Consider the following 17,034-nt stretch of genomic DNA (forward strand, 5'->3'; position numbering starts at 1 on the left):
TGATCCTGTAGGTCAGAATCCGGATCAATAAAGCGCGCCCGAACTGCATTTCCCAGGAGGCTGCGCGCGTTCTCAGCGCGTGAGTGAGTGGGTGAACGCTGAGGGTCGCGACAAAAAGGTTTGTCATCCTTTCGTTTTTAACCCAATGTTTCACCCCGCACCTGGCCACGTCGACGAGGGAACCGCTGATCCTCGCCACACAGCCTCACTTTCAGTCAGATATGAGCGGCAGCGGGCGGCCCAGGACGACCTCGTTCGCTGAGCCTCAGGGGGCGTCCGGAGCCGCTGCGGCATCCGCCGGATCCGCCGCTGTCGTGGGGAGCAACGCAGGAAAGCCCGGGGTCTCCCAGGCCTCGGCGGACAGTTCATCTGCTTGCGCAAATTTAAAACTTTCTAGTGAGTATATAACGTTAATCCAAGTTATCTCAGTTATGAGTGTTTAATGCACATATCGTGTATGTAATTAAACAACGCACCCATGTTTTCTTGATGTTGACAGTTATGTCATCTTAACGAAACTAGCCTATGCTAACCTTGGAAAATGTTCGCAATTCTGATTTAAATTATAAACCCAGAAAAACTGACTGTGCTTCAAAACCAGTAGAGGACATTTACAGAAAATCCTACGGCGTTACCATAGTACAGTGATGCTAATACTATGGTACTTTTATATAACATGGTACTGATTTCTGTATTCATGTGAATTGTTATTTACAGATATTTAAAATAATACCATGGTGCTGACAAATGAAATAGTATTACAGTTATCCCAAACTAAAAATAACATGATATTAGCATGGTAAGATGTCTAAAAACATAATAGTACCCTAGTTAGTTGTTAAGTGTGAATGTTTATAATGTTGCCTAAGTAGGCAGCACACTAGGATTGGAAAAGGTGTCATAAACTTCTAAGTATAACTGGTTTACAGCAACGTTTCTTCAAGTGTCTGTTATTAAAGTGATTGTTTAAATGCTTTACTAGGCAATTTATTAGGTTGCAGGGCATGTTGAATAGGTGGTAACTACCTTTCCTGACACACTCACTGTCATAATGTTCTGTGTGAAGGACAGGTCAGGTGCACATTTAGTGATATAAAAGCCCTGTTTCCTTTTGGTTTCACTAATACACTGTTAAGTACACTTGCATGAGACTTTTCTTTAAGTTTATGTTCAATATGCATATCAGTCTACAGCATTTGTACCACTAGAAACCTTGTAGTCACCGTGATGCGTACAAATAAATAACCTTTTTAGTCAAAATATATGCGTATATTTTCTTAACATTGTTTTGAACCAATAAACCCTTTAAATGCCAAGTACTAGGTAGGAATCTGTTTATTTTAGAGAACAGCATCACTCTCTGAATGAATATAGATGCTGAGAGAACATTGTCCCCCTCAGAAATTTCCTGCCGCATATTTGTTCAGATCTAATGTCTCAAATGTTTGGTAGGAGACAGTGGGAAGGTGACCACAGTGGTTGCCACCCCAGGCCAGGGCCCGGACCGTCCACAGGAGGTGTCCTACACCGATATCAAGGTGATCGGAAATGGCTCCTTTGGGGTGGTGTATCAGGCACGTCTCATTGACAGTCAGGAGTGGGTGGCCATCAAGAAGGTACTTCAGGATAAGCGATTTAAGGTATGACACAGTCCTAAACACACGCAAGCAAATAAATACTCGTTATACTACAGGGCCGTTGAATGCTTGAATCTGATTGGCTGATTAACGTTTTGAGGTTTGCTGGGAAATGCACGGCATAGTTTGTAGTTCCAGACCACTCTCTTGACCGCATTACAGTTCCATATCACTTCACATAGTAAAACCGTAATAACTGAAATTACAGGACTAACCAAAACAACAACATGACAGACTATGACTTTGTCAGACGAAAGTAAATACACATGACATCTCTCACTAGCGAGGTAATAACAGCGCTGTTTAGAGACGCTGCTGCGGAAGACTGTTGAGGGACACACAGAGGAAGCCTGATTCACACACGAGCTCTCTCTCTTTCTCTTTCTCTGTGTCTCTGTCACTCTCGCTCTCTTTCTAATAACTTCATTAATAAATGCATTAGAATGCTATCATCCATTACCAGCTTTAAAATTACTTTTTAGAACCAGCAAAAGAGGCTTGGATGAGATGCGGAAGAAATAATCCTACCTTTAAGTATGAAAACCAGACAAATGCTTTTAAATATTTCATCAGATCGATGTCTTGAGGTGTGGTAACCATAGTAGTGTGCATTATTTTTTTAATAATTCAACGGCCCGTCCTCAGTTATTCCTTAATTACATTTTTTTTTTAAGAGTTATTCCTGTGTAGTGAATCATAACTACCTAATTGCGTTACTTGGTACCAAATTCAATATGTATTTTCCTGCAAAACTTCTAGTCTACCAAAAAAATTTCATAAAGCACTGTAAACCTTAAGTTAGGAAAACTCAAAGTGAGGTAGTAAGTAACTTCTAAGTTAATAGTTCTTTACATTTTGATTTTGCATCACACAAATTAATCTAATTGCAACTGAAACTGAATTAAACTAAATATCGACTAGCTCACAAACTAATTTTTTTAATTGCATAAACATCATATTAACTGTCAAAAGAAAAAAGAAAAACATCATCAAAGTAGTCCATGTGACATCAGAGGGTCAGTTAGAATTTGTTGAAGCATCGAAAATACATTTTGGTTGGAACGACATGAAGATGAGTCATTAATGACATCATTTTCATTTTTGGATGAACTAACCCTTTAACACTTACTGTGATCCACTAGTTGTATATGTAAAGATTACTTAAAAACACAATGTATTACTTAAACTGTAAGTGTCTATTTCTTTGTGTGATACCTGACAGTCAACTGATGCTTTATACTAATTGGTAACAGTCTTGGGTTAAGAGACCTTTTCACTCTGTATTCTGATTTGAATATCTCAGCAGAACTTTATACGACCAACAACACCATCTATTTCCATTTCCATGACCCACATGTGCTGTCCACTACCAAAGCAAACACTGTGCCCTCGAATGAGGCACTTTAACGCAGGCTGCTGTAGGGGAGTTGTACTGTCGTGACTACTTGCTTGTAAATATTGTGACTTCTCTTATTCTTGAGAGGTGCTTAACAGTCTTTCTTCTCTGTTCATGAAGAATCGAGAACTTCAGGTCATGAGAAAATTGGACCACTGCAATATAGTGAGGCTGCGCTATTTCTTCTATTGCAGTGGAGAGAAGGTAAAGGAACTGTGACATTTGTTGCATCTGTTGATCTATATTGTGACTTTAAAGTGAAATCAACATATACATTACTGTTCAAAAGTTTATAATGTATAAATAGAAAACATTTATTTTTAATAGTAATAATTAAAATTATTATTATTTTTACAGTATTGTTATTTTTTTTTAATAATTGCAGCCTTAAGCACAAGAGACTTCTTTCAGAAACAACTTTTGACCTCTAAACTTTTGAACAGTCAATTATGTCATGTAGTGATGTAACGATTTGTTAAACTTTATTTTTGATTTCATGGTTCGATGATTTTTTTTTTTTTTTTTACAAAATGAGATTTAAGACTGATTATAAATTAAATGTATCCTTTTATTATTGCTTGGACAAAATGCTGCACATTTCTTTGTGAAATTGAGATATAACACTATAGAAATATATTAATATAGCACTTGCATATTATTGCTCTTTTGTCAGTTTGATTGCTTCTGTTGTCCTCATTTGTAAGTCGCTTTGGATAAAAAGCGTCTGCTAAATAACAACATTTAAATATAATTTAGATGTAAATAACAAAACTAAATAGAAATTTTAAAACAAGCCCCAAATAATAAATAAATAACAAAAATAAAATAAATCTCTTCATATAAACAAAAGTTTTGTCTGTGCTCTTTCCATTTAAAATGAGAGACAATCACTGCATTTTAAACATGATCCAAACAAAGATGCTGCATACATGCGACATGAGCAGATTTTAATCGAAATTAGATTGTTTCATTTCAAAATCTGAAGCAAAAACAGATTGGTTTGACTTCAGTTTTGTGAAACTATAAATAAATATCTGCATGAAACAGAAACGGCAAACGAGCTAAATGAGATGCAGATTCACTCTCTGCCAGCAGGTGGAGCTTAAAGCGTTTCCTTGGTTTCGTCTGTAAACAAAGCAGCGCTGCACTTATTAACTTTAATATGCGTTATACAGAGGCAAGATGCAAAGAAAAAATCTAAACTTTTCTAAAGAGAGTAAGTTCCTCTCGGATATATATTCATAAAAACTCCTATCCCTAGTTAAATCACGATTTGTTTAGCATCTCAACCGATTTGAACAGTCACATATTTGAATCGATTGTCAACCGGCAATAATTGTTAAATCCCTAATGTCATGAGAACATCTGCTGAATGAGGTTCAAATTGTTGTAGTTAAAACAATAACGGTGACTCTTTCCATTCTGATAGACTGTTCTATGGACAGAAGTATGTGCTTGTTGAATGTATGGACATTGATAATGAGTTTGTCCTGCTATAATTGCTTCCACACTTCTGGGAAGTATTTTGGTTAAATGTTAAAATAGGGATACAAGGATTTTCCTTCATAGTTCTGGACACGTAATGTATTTTGGTCAGGTTTTTGTTTGTCATCAGCTACAGAGGCTCATGTGTCTTTCTTTCCACAGAAGGACGAGGTTTACCTCAATCTGGTGCTGGACTATGTGCCTGAGACGGTCTACAGGGTGGCACGACAATTCAGCAAAGCTAAAACCATTATTCCTATCTTTTTTGTGAAGGTAAAGTTGACTGAACAAACATTTCGACAAGGCAACACAAATCAAAACTTACCAGTTTTATTCACTATAAAATGTTTTAGTCTTATAATCCACAATGCTGTTGGTGAACTATATTTACAATATGTGGATCGATATGCAAACACAAGCAGCTTCCAGTTAGGCTAAAGTTACTTCAGTTAGAATTGTATTAGTTGGCAGAATAATTAATTCGATCATAATAAATAAATGTAAATTTTAAACAATAAAATATTGTAATTTTTAAATAAATTTTATTGTCTGCTGTTTTATTATATTTCTTTTATTGTGTCTTTTATCAACACAGCCTCTTAAGGTTTATTGCTTTAATAATAACTTTTCACACCTCTGAGCAAACTTTTGTTTTTGCTGACATAACCATATGGACAGGAAATAAATATTAGATTAAAAAAAAATTACATCCTTTGTTCGACAAGTCCGGTCAAGTCATGATGGATAAATTAAAGTCCCACAACCCACCATACATTATTCCCGCTTAATATTCTGATTTTGAAATTTTTTTTAATGTATTTTTAAATTTGCCAGAATGTCAGAATATTACTGAATTAGTGAATAATAATGTTTAATGTACATATTAATGAATAATAATATAACAATGGAGGCTGATTAAGATTTAGCCTTTTTCTTTAATATAAAGAGATTTATGCTTGTTGTTCTTGTTTTCTCTTAGGTGTATATGTATCAGCTTTTCCGCAGTTTGGCCTACATCCATTCCCAGGGTGTGTGTCACAGAGACATCAAACCACAGAACCTTCTGGTGGACCCAGAAACAGCTGTTCTCAAGCTCTGTGACTTTGGCAGGTCAGTGCTGAGAGAGAGAGAGAGAGAGGGCGGGTGGATTTGATGGCTTCTCTAATGTGTCCTCCTGTCCACCACTCAACATTATGTTCATTTTTAATGGGTGTTACACTATAATAGTCATTATATTTTGTAAGTGTGGGCCTTAGTTGGTGTCTAGATTTGATGTGAATTGGGGATGCATTATCTCACCCTGCCTTCGGCCTTTGTAAATCATGTTTGTTTTTTGATAGTGCATTGTTAAATATGTTAGCAAATGCCATTGTTCTTGTCCACGGCTCATTGACAAAAGTAATATGCATCCAGATGTTGATGATGCCGATCTGATGGTCTCTTTGATGTGATCCTTTGTCCTCCAGGCCAAACTCAAAAAAGCTGCTCCGTCTTTTTTCAGAGCTGTTTTTATGAGAACCACTTGAACCGTTGGATGATTGGCAGACATGTCTAGCACTGTAATCCAGACCACATTAGTATTTAATTTGTGATTATGTAAGGTTCTTGATGGCATTCATGCTTTCTTTTGAGGGATCATGAATACTGCATTTTGTGTCTGTAAAAAGTGAATAATTTGGCGACTCAAAGGCTTAAAAATGGTTATTTGGCCGAGTGGAGAGATGCACATCACTCTGTTTGAAAGTGAAACAGCTGTTTTGAATTTAGAAGCTGTTTTCCCTGCAGTTATTTGATTCAGAAGTTTTTTAGTCCATTCATTTTTACCCGCTTTATTTAAAAATTAAAATTAAATACAGAAACTTTTGAATAATAGTGGTGAAATACTCTCTTTTGTACTGGGATGGAGGGAGATTTTTATGGTGTTGAGCTATATTAAGTACTTGTTTTATTGAGGAAGTATAAATCTGTTATTTGTTTCATACTGACTGTCTGATTAAAGTTTTTCTTGTAATTCAAATCTGTCTCTCTCAGTGCAAAGCAGCTGGTGAGGGGTGAGCCCAATGTCTCTTATATCTGCTCACGATACTATCGCGCCCCTGAGCTCATCTTTGGTGCGACCGACTACACCTCTAACATTGACGTCTGGTCGGCCGGATGTGTGCTGGCCGAACTGCTGCTGGGACAGCCCATCTTCCCTGGAGACAGCGGTGTGGACCAGCTAGTGGAGATCATAAAGGTAAAAGTGACCCTTTACTTTTGAGATGTACTTTTAGATTCAGTTCCACACTGTTAGGCAAGAAGATTTATGATGTCCCCAAAGGCTTAGTTTTACTTAATCAGCATCAAACTGAGTTTATTTAGGCTACTGTTGAAAAGTATGGGGTCAGCAAGATTTTTAAAAAGTGAATATGAATGCAGTTCTTTCTACTTACAAATGCATCCTAAAATTATTGTATCAAAGGTTCTTCAAAAATATGAAGCAGCACAAATGTTTACAACCTTGATAATAAGATGTTTCTTGAGCAACGAAACAATATATTAGAATGATTTTTAGCTTGAAAATTCAGCTTTTCATTAAAGGAATAAATTACATTATATAATATATTCAAATAGAAAAGTTATTTTAATTTGTAACAATATTTCACAATTTACCTTTTGATTTTTTTGATCAAATAACTGCAGCATTGGTGAGCAGAACAGACTTCTTTTAAAAACCCCAAAAATCCATGCTAGTTTTTTTTTTTTTTAATCAACCATAAAGTTTCTTAATAAAAATTATTATTATCATACATTTTATTTTTTTTACCTTAACCCATCATTCCTCACAGTTGTTTCTGTGTGTCCGCTCAGATACTTGGAACACCCACAAGAGAACAGATCCGTGAAATGAACCCGAACTACACGGAGTTCAAATTCCCACAGATCAAAGCACATCCATGGACCAAGGTAAAATCTCTCACAAATATGTGACTCGCATCTACAGCCAAAGCAATGCGGTATCTGTTAGCAGTGTTACAAAACTGGCTTATAAAAACTTTTGACAGTCTGCAAGTTTACTGCTTGTTCTGTCCAAGAGACAGAAAGAAACCATCACATGACTGACATGTAAGGGAACGGTATGAATGTCTTGCATTAAATTTACCAAATTCAGCAGTCGCAGTTAATGTTTATTTATCTTATCTTTGTGTATATTCTGTAGTTTCTAAATCGGTGTAGTCTTAAAGGGACACTGAGTAGGAATTACTCCCATCTAGTGGTGAAATTATATTTTGCATTCAAACTAACTTTGCTCTCCAGCGCCTCGCTTTTTCAAATGCGCGTTGCATCTACGGTAGGCGATATGTACCAAAAAGCTTTGACAGGATGTCTTCTAATAGCACTTCGTCGAGTTTTCCTTCAGGTGAACAGGTGTGTTATTTCAAACAAACTGCAACATGACAACTAAAAAACGAATGTTACAGTATGAATTACTGACTGTGGAAAACATGAAATATTGTAATTAGTAGTTATGTCTAATTTATTCGTTATATTTTATGAATTATATACATTGTTAGATATAAAAAAAATATTATAATATAGACTGTAACACTGACTTACCTGTCGAGAAGAAAACTGGCCACTTCAGCGTCTCTTTTGAAATCTTTATCCAGCATTAGCTCTTTCCACCTAGAAAAAGCTTCCCCTACATTAACTCTTGTTTTCTGTAATCTACGGTCACGTTTCCTTTTACGTTCTATTTTTGACTGTTTTGGCGACGCTGTTTTCTTCTCCTGTGGCGCGGCATATGTATGGTCCATAATAAGAATGCAATCCAGACTTTTAAACTTGCCGGTGCAGTTTCAAGCGCCTCTCACTGCTCTGCACCTGCGTTTCTGGCTCTGACCGAAAACGCGCTGTGGAAACGCGTTGGCTTAGTACTTTTTGTCCCTCTCTGCTATTATAGTTTTGCAAGATGGCGGAACTACATGGAAGCCTCCGTCAACCTACCCGTCCCATGTATATAAAGATAATTAATTCTTCATTTACAAGGATTAGTTTAAACATTGGCATAGGTATTTGTACACCATTGAGGGCATATTTATGAATAAAAATATTGATTTTAGATAATAAAATACCTAAAAAGTTACTTATTGTCCCTTTAAGTTATGTTAAGCAATGTTTTGTATAAGCAGTGAAGAAAATGGCTGACTTGTCAAACATCCAAAAAGGACGTTTTGCAGTATCAACTTTGAAGGTGCCATCTGTCATGTCTGGCAAAAAAATCAAGTCATACTCCACAGTCCATACCAGATGGGGGCAGTATGCCTCAATAAAGTGAATTGGTCAACTCTAGAGTAACAAACGAGAAACGGCATAGTCTTTATGCTCCGCCCCTACCTTCACAACAACACTACAGCCATAGCCGAAGCCTAAGAGGACGTTTTGCCTCCAGAGGAACATTGGGTGATGTCAAGTGATTTTGAAACATGACATCTTCACGCTACTCCTCTTCACCTTTACCAGTGAATATGTTCATATTCGTTTTGTTCATATTACATTTTGAGTTGTATATACACATTATTTGAATTAAATTAATTTGACAGACAGCATTCTGTCAACATCATTGGTAAACATCAGACAGCTGATCAAAGCTAGCGCCAACCAACGTAACCAGACCTGCCAACTCTCAAGCATTCACCGTGAGACACAAGCAATTGATTCTTTTCTCTCGCTTTCATGCCACACATCAATTTTCTCACGCACAGAAAAACCACGAAGCAAAGAGGACACTGAGACCAACATACTAGACAGAGCAGGTTAGTTATGATATAAAAAAAATGGGTAAGTTATAGCTAGCTAATTATCAAACGCAGCTACGGTTAGCCATTGCTAACATTAGCACGTTTATCGAACAGCCTTCGATACATTTCTGTTATAACTTCCCGAAAAAAAATACACAAACATATAAAACAAACTTCTAGCGAAATACTAACAGCATCTAACTTACCAATCCAAAAGAAATGTTGCAAGTTCGGAGTCGAACCTCATTTCTTTCAGGTCCATCAGTTGTCTCCAGCGATTGAAAGCAGTGCCGATGTTTTTTCCCTGTAGCGGGTGGTGGTCTCTTGCCAAGGGCTTCAGCCATCCTTCCGCTCTCTTCCCTGAACTGAAATGAAGTAGTGTGCTGTACTTTCCACACGATTGACATCAAGTTAAAGTACACGCCCACAAGCCGTGCGAGTTATTTGTGTATTACAGGTTGACTGGTGGTTATGTTGCCCGTATACCGCCTCCTATGGCCGAAACTGGTATTACGACACCTGTTGGGCCGTGGCTAGTAATGCTAATGCTAATTAAGGTTGATATCTCTGTAGCACTATACCTTGACATTTTTTTTAATGACATCGCCCATATTCTCATTCTTTTGATGCGTGTAGGTAATTTTTTGGATATTTTTACCTCAATTTTTGCGCATAGCACCTTTAAACGTTAACAGTCCAATTGTTTGGTGTTTTAAGAACAGTCTTCATGATTGACTGTGTACACAAAACATGGCAAGACATCATCCGAGAAGAGGGATAGAGCACAAAAACTGAAGGTGAATGATAGGGACCATCAAACACTATGAAGGTTTGTGTCTAAACGACACAAATTTACTGCAGTAAAGTGACAGCAAACCTCAGTATTCACTTTTCAAGATCCTGTTTCAAAAAACCAACAGAGAAATCCACAAAGCCAGCGTCAATAAAAAGAGCTGCAATTAGGGCTCATTTATGATGCAAAATCCACTTTTACAAGGAGTCTTCATAAAACCAAACCAGGCTCAAAAAACGAGTGGTTTCGATCATGTCTGCAATATGACATCATATTGTGGTAGCCCCGCCCACTGCTATTGACTGACAGGCACGTATTACCATATCCTCAGCTCTCAGAGTTGTGCCACGTCTGCCATTTTGTCTGTGTGCGACCGGCTGTTTCACAAGTATACAAGTATATTATATCCAAGTACATAAATGATTCAGACTACCATTTCGAGACCTTCTGGTTCATTTGAATCGGTGCTTGATCTCAAACGAGTTAAATATTGTTTCTTCTGCTGTCCGGTTCGTACATGTACAGCATGTACAGCATGTTGCTTCTCCTCTCTGGTTATTGCCATACGCAAAGCGGAAATGTCTAGGCTCCATCCCCTTCTGGAGTCAGACAGGAAGTTGCAGCTCATTTTCATGTAAATGAACACACCGCTTTTTAGACCCGCCCCAAAAATTACACTTTTCAACACGATCTGTACGGTGTTTTTAGCTGAAACTTCACAGGCACATTCAGAAGAGCCATAAGGTTAATATAACAGCTTGTAAAAAGGGGAATAATAGGTGCTCTTTAATCACAGATGCCAATGCAAAATATGAATAATATGGTGCCGTGATCAGAAAACCTGGACCGGTGCAGCACCAGTATGAATTTTGACAAATCACCTGACTTGCATTTTATCAAACCACTGTTGACCATTTTGAAGAGAAGAGTGAGAAGCCAATTCAACATCTCTGAAGCAACTGGCTGATGTTTTGATAGACCGCATTCAACTGGAGATTGTTCAAAAGATGTCCAACAGCTGTCTGATAACTTAAGTTCCGTTTCTTTTCGTTGAACATTTCTCTTTCTTATGTCATTCCTCCACAGGTGTTTAAACCCCGAACTCCGCCTGAGGCGATCGCTCTGTGCTCTCGGCTGTTAGAGTACACACCAGTGACACGACTGACTCCGCTCCAGGCTTGCGCTCATGCCTTCTTTGACGAGCTGCGCCAGCCTGGCACCCGTCTGCCCAGCGGTCGAGAGCTGCCTCCGCTCTTCAACTTCAGCACCACAGGTGAGGCACAGGAGCCTTTCACGCGTATCCTTTGCAATAAACTTCTCAATGATTGCGGCCAGATGTCATCTCAACAAAACTGATGTCTGTGGGATTAGAGTCAGTTTTAGCCTGATGTTATTCCATCTCAGAACAAGGATCTAGATCGGTATTTAACTCGCCTTTACTGTAAGTTCAGCTGTGAGAATCATTTATTGGAGACATCAGAAATCCCTCCCCAGTGCACTCAGACCATTTATTAAAACTGCTCTACAGGAACAGCTTGTACAGAGTTGAAGCAGTCACACAGTAAGATAAAACTACCTCATCCACGCCTGCCATGATGAATGAGCGTATACACCCCAGTCTGTAGAGGTTAGCCAATTATTTACATACACTACCATTCATAAGTTTGGGGTCTTAAAGTGACAATAAAGACATTCGTAATGCCACAAAGATTTCAGTTTCAAATAAATGCTATTCTTTTGAACCTTTTATTGATAAAATCCTGAAAAAAAATTATATTCTACATTTATTTCTACAAATATAATAAGCAGCTTAACTGTTTTCAATATTGATACTAATAATAAATGTCTCTTGAGCAGCAAATCAGCATATCAGAATGATTTCTGAAGGATCATGTGACACTGAAGACTGGAGGAATGGTGCTGAAAATTCAGCTTTGCATCATTGGAATTAATTTCATTTTAAAATGTCAAAATAAAATTGTAAAAAATTTTAATATTACTGTTGGGTGACCCCAGACTTTTAAAGGTGGCGTATCTAAATAAAATAAAAAAAGATCTGTCATTGAATGCTCACCATCATGTTTGTGTATGACGTTGTTCTGGACACTTTTGATCAGAATAATGATTTCAGTTTCAAATGCTGTATGACTTCAGAGGGAGTCCTGTGGAACACTTCATAATCATTTTGATACTTTTACATCCTTTTCTGAAGCTTGACAGCTTAATGGAAATTAATTGCATTAGTACAAATTCTTTTTGTGATCTGCAGAAGAAATAAAGTAATACAAATTTGGAAAGGCATGAGTGTGCATAAATTATGACAGAATTTTAATTTATGGATGAACCATTCCTTTAATTCTGAGGTTTAGAGAGAGAGGGCAGCAAATGGTCATGTAATGCTAAATTACAATGAGGTTTGATGCTAGAAACCTTGACTAACATAATTGAACTTCAGGGAAGAAAATGAAATCCTACAGAACAGAAGCGATTGAGAGGAGACTAGCAGCACTCTACTTAGTCCCTCCAAAATATCCTGTTGCGTTTCTTTCTTTTATGGGTTTGGTTTTCTCTGCTATTGCTTATTGGAGCAGTGCTTGGACGTTTATGTATTATTTTATTCTTACCATTCAACCCAGAGATAGTTTGTGTGAAATGTTGCTGCTCTTAAATGTGATGTTTGTTCTTCTCAGAGGTCTGTCTGTCAGCAGAGTGTGTTTCTCTTTATTTCAGAGCTGATGATTCAGCCGCAGCTCAATTCCTCTCTCATTCCACCTCATGCCCGCGCTCAGACCGTAGCTTCATCCAACGGTAATGCTGTGATCCTTCTCACTGATTGCTCTGTTAAAACATTAAATCAAAGCTCACTTTATTAACTTAAAGTTTATAAAGCCTTCCTGTTCTTTATAGTGCACAATTATTCATGAGGATAATGCTTCGTTTCATTATCTTTCATAGATAATAACTTTCCCTGCTTCTGAAATTACTTTTCTGATGTAGTAACGCCCTTCCTGGGTATTCATTTAACTCCTGTTAACTACAATTCAATACAAAAATATTTTTGGAAAATTCTCTGATTCTCACCAAGGCTGCATTGATGTAACCCAAAATACATTAAAAACGTATATCATTACAATTAAAAATAACCGCTTTCTATTGTAATGTTTTTAAAATTGAATTTATTCCTGCAGTGCAAAGCAGAATTTTCAGAATCGTTAGGGCCTTTCACAGCGCAGGAACCTTTTCATAGTACCAGAACTAAACGTGGAACTACCCACTTTTGGGCGCTTTTGCACCACTGGAACTAGGTGTGATTTTAGTACCACAGTGCCTTTTTGGAGAACCAGATTACAACTCCGGAGCAGGGTCTAACCAGCTCAACTGGGAATTAGGTAGACATTGATTGGCCAGACGTGTGTGAAAACGCCTTCACCCATCATGATTTAAAACGCTGTGTAGCATATTGTAAACATTGTGCCAACTTATTTCCAAGTATGATGAACAGCGATAAATATACGGACGCTGAAGTTCTTCTTCTATGTTAATATTGTTGAACGTTACGCACAAATGACATCCGGATTACGTCACGTCCTAGTACACACGTCCAGTGCGAATGCAACCCTTCAAATGGTACTGGGAAATAGTTTGTGCAAAATCGTCCCAGTACTGTAATACTGTACATTTAGTTCTGGAATTAAGCGGTGCGAAAGGCCCTTTTACTCCACTCTTCGGTTTCACATGATCTTTCAGAAATCCTACTAATATGGTGCATAATATTTTTTGGAACTGGGTTTAAAATTGTGGTTTAAAAAAAAATCAGGATTCTCTGATGAATAGAAATGAACAGTATTTATTTGAGAGAGTACTTTTTGTAACATAATAAATGTTTTTACCATCACCTTTGATCAGTTTAGTGCAAAGTACTGTCCCCAAGCTTTTAAAGACTGTAACATATTTAGTGTTTGTATAGACCAACGCTACTTTTGTGTCATCGAAGGTTAACGCCCCTTTTTGGGGGGAAAACAAACGGATTCCCCTGATACAGAGCTCGCTATAGTTTCTTGATAGCAAAAATGGCAGAAACACACACACTCTCTTTGCCAGCCGAGGACCGTGAGAGGTATTTAATGAAGCTACTGGATATGGTGTTTACAGAGGTGTCCCTTTGAAATGATCGAAAACTAGATTAATGACCCCACGCAGTGGACATCTAACGTTACCATTATCTCGTGGAATTACCAAGTAGCCTACTTTTGTCATTAACACAATCCTAGTATGATAAACTAGACGATGAGGCCATGTCAAGAGGAGTCGGTGGTTTACTTGGATCATATTTCACTTGATTTAAGCTATTGACAGTTTTTTTGTCGACTAGCTATACTAGTTAGAAATACGAAGCTGCTAGCAGCTACGTCATTAACGTTAGCTCTCATTAGGAACGCTACCTTGGCTGTTCACTGATTTTACGTTTGAAATATTCGCAGGCTAGGACTAAACCATATCTGTTTGAAATTGTGTCTGAAAGGCCTGTACACATCAGAAACAATGAAAAACAAAAGGTCCCTGGAGAGAGTTCTGTATCAGGAATCCGTTAGTTTTCCCCCGAAAAGGGGCGTTACCCTTCGATGACGCAAAAGTAGCGTTGGTCTATGTCTTGTGTTTGCTGATCACTCTGACGAATGTCATTTTTCTATGTCGTCTTTTTGTTTGGTCCTCTCTCTCTCTCTCTCTCTCTTCTCTGCCAGATGGCTCTGAAGGTTCTGTACAGCCCGGATCCACTCTGACCAACAGCACCTGAGGCTGAGACTCAGAAAACAAGCTTACACACCACAGCATCTGAGCCATCTCCGCGCACATCTCTCCCTCTGACAAACACACACTCTTTACCTCATACACGGCCTCTCCACCCTATTCACCGACTGATTCTGGGGCCACGCTTTGCAGAAACCCGATGTTAGTTTGCTGACTGTTAAACAAACTTTCAGTCTACTGAGAAACGTACAGGACACACACACACTCCGACACACTTCCTTGCAACAAACAACAACAAAGTTATACTGCTAGTATTTGCTTCAGATAATAGTGGTAGTCATCTCTGGCTGCCTACATCCGTAGTAAAGCTCCCTTGCACCCATAATGCAACACCACACGTGTTTGGAGGTCAATTATGATTGGTTCAGTAGCTAGGGGCAGGTCCTCTGTCTCTCTCTCTTTTTTTCTTGTTTTTTCTTAATTTATTTAAATCAAAGTTATCAGTGGATGTTTTCCCTTGACTTGTATAGAAGAAACACTCTCATCCCTCTCAATATTCCTATCAGAGGTAAAATACATTTCGTAGGGAACAAGCAGTCACGGTAAATGGTGTATCTTGTTATAAATGTCAAGGAAAAGATGCGAGACTAACTGTGGTGGTTTTATACTGTTTTATTGTATTTAAAAAAAAAAACGAGAATAATATCTTGCTTTTACCTTCCAGTAAATATATTTATTCTTTTAAGATGATGAATTGAATGGACTTTTGAGAAAGCATCTGCAGTTGTTTCCAGTGAAGAGAAGCCAGTATGGAAAAGGTAAAAAAAAGCTCTTGTTGACCATAAGAAAAGGAAAGAGGTATGCAAGATAATAGCCTATTGTTGTACTGAACTGAAGTGACTTTATATTCCCAGGTATTTATTTCTCATTAACGGTTGATGATGCTCTGGGTCTAGGCTTAATTTATGCTTGTGAGATTAGTCTTCATTCGTTCAGTCTCACTTTTTAGATGATGTCAGGTCTGAAGACTGACCCATGCGTCATATTTGAGTGTTTCGTTTCAGTTTAAACATTCCCGTCTATGCCATTTTTACAGTAGATTAAGCTACTCCTAAGGATTTGTGGTAGAACAGTTCTAGAATGTGTTTGTGAATCTGCACACGAGTTGAAAATTGTAACGTCAAATGTTCTCAGTCAACTGTATCAATTCATAAACTGTCCGAAATGACTGATATCTTTTGTTTTTCTTGAGAACATATGTTAGCCTGTCAATAAACCCTCTACTCCTCCTTCCAATCTTCTGTTATGCTCGTGCTGTTCTCCTGTTCTTTTTCATGTTGTTCAGTTGGTGTGGTTCGACCAGGTTTCTCACACACCTGTATGTAAATATACTTCAGTTTTGGAGCCCTGTGTAAGATGTAAATATCTGTACGCTGTACCACTTTTGTGTTTTCATTGATGTCTTTCTCTCCCTTCATCTCTCTCTTGGGCGCTTTTTTTCTCGTAACTCTGAAGAGCTCTGTCTTTTTTTGTGTGTATGTTTAGCGTACTGTATGTCAGTTCATAAGCTCAGTACTTGATCGGTGAAGGTTTAAATGTTTTAATAAAACTTGAGGTGCATGTCCGACAGGGTCAGGCTTTGTTCTCTACCTGACAGTTTGAGCATATTTTTGCAAAGGTGCCTTCATGCTCATATGCTCTGTTTTTCATGAAAAGAACAGTCCGGTCGGAATCGGCTGCTTTGTGGCAGTTTTGCTAATTTGGCTTGAAGCCTCAAAGACAGTGGACTGTGTTTATTCTTTAATATGACAACTGTCAATCAAACCCAAGGCATCATGTACAGTGCATGTACTGTTAGAAAAATATGATATCCCCTTTAAGGCTTGTTTAATGAATTGAGACCAGTCTGCAAAGTATCTTCCTATAACCTTAAAACTTTCTGCCTCAACATTCTGGCCCAGGGGAATCGTGTCCTGAGACAGAGAGATGAATGGAGAGAGCTTGTCAGAATAAATTGAGCTCATTTCAGAAACGTTTCAGAGGCAGTGCTGAGTGTGTGTTTGCTGGAAGTTCATTTTTACATGCGTTTTCTGTTTAGCATGACTTAATTTACCATCTATTTGAATACATTTCTGGTGGGTCCCGAAGTGTGAGACTACGTTGAAAACGTGCAATGCAAAATCTGTTTGCTTT

The 17,034-nt window shown here is 37.9% G+C and overlaps 1 pseudogene; it reads left to right on the forward strand.

The window, feature by feature from the left end:
* The first annotated feature begins 43 nt into the window (after positions 1-43).
* Positions 44-16,137, forward strand: LOC113062405 (glycogen synthase kinase-3 beta-like; annotated as a pseudogene).
* Positions 16,138-17,034: the final 897 nt, after the last annotated feature.

This window comes from Carassius auratus, chromosome 44, assembly GCF_003368295.1.
Source record: "Carassius auratus strain Wakin chromosome 44, ASM336829v1, whole genome shotgun sequence".
Taxonomy (NCBI): Eukaryota; Metazoa; Chordata; class Actinopteri; order Cypriniformes; family Cyprinidae; genus Carassius; species Carassius auratus.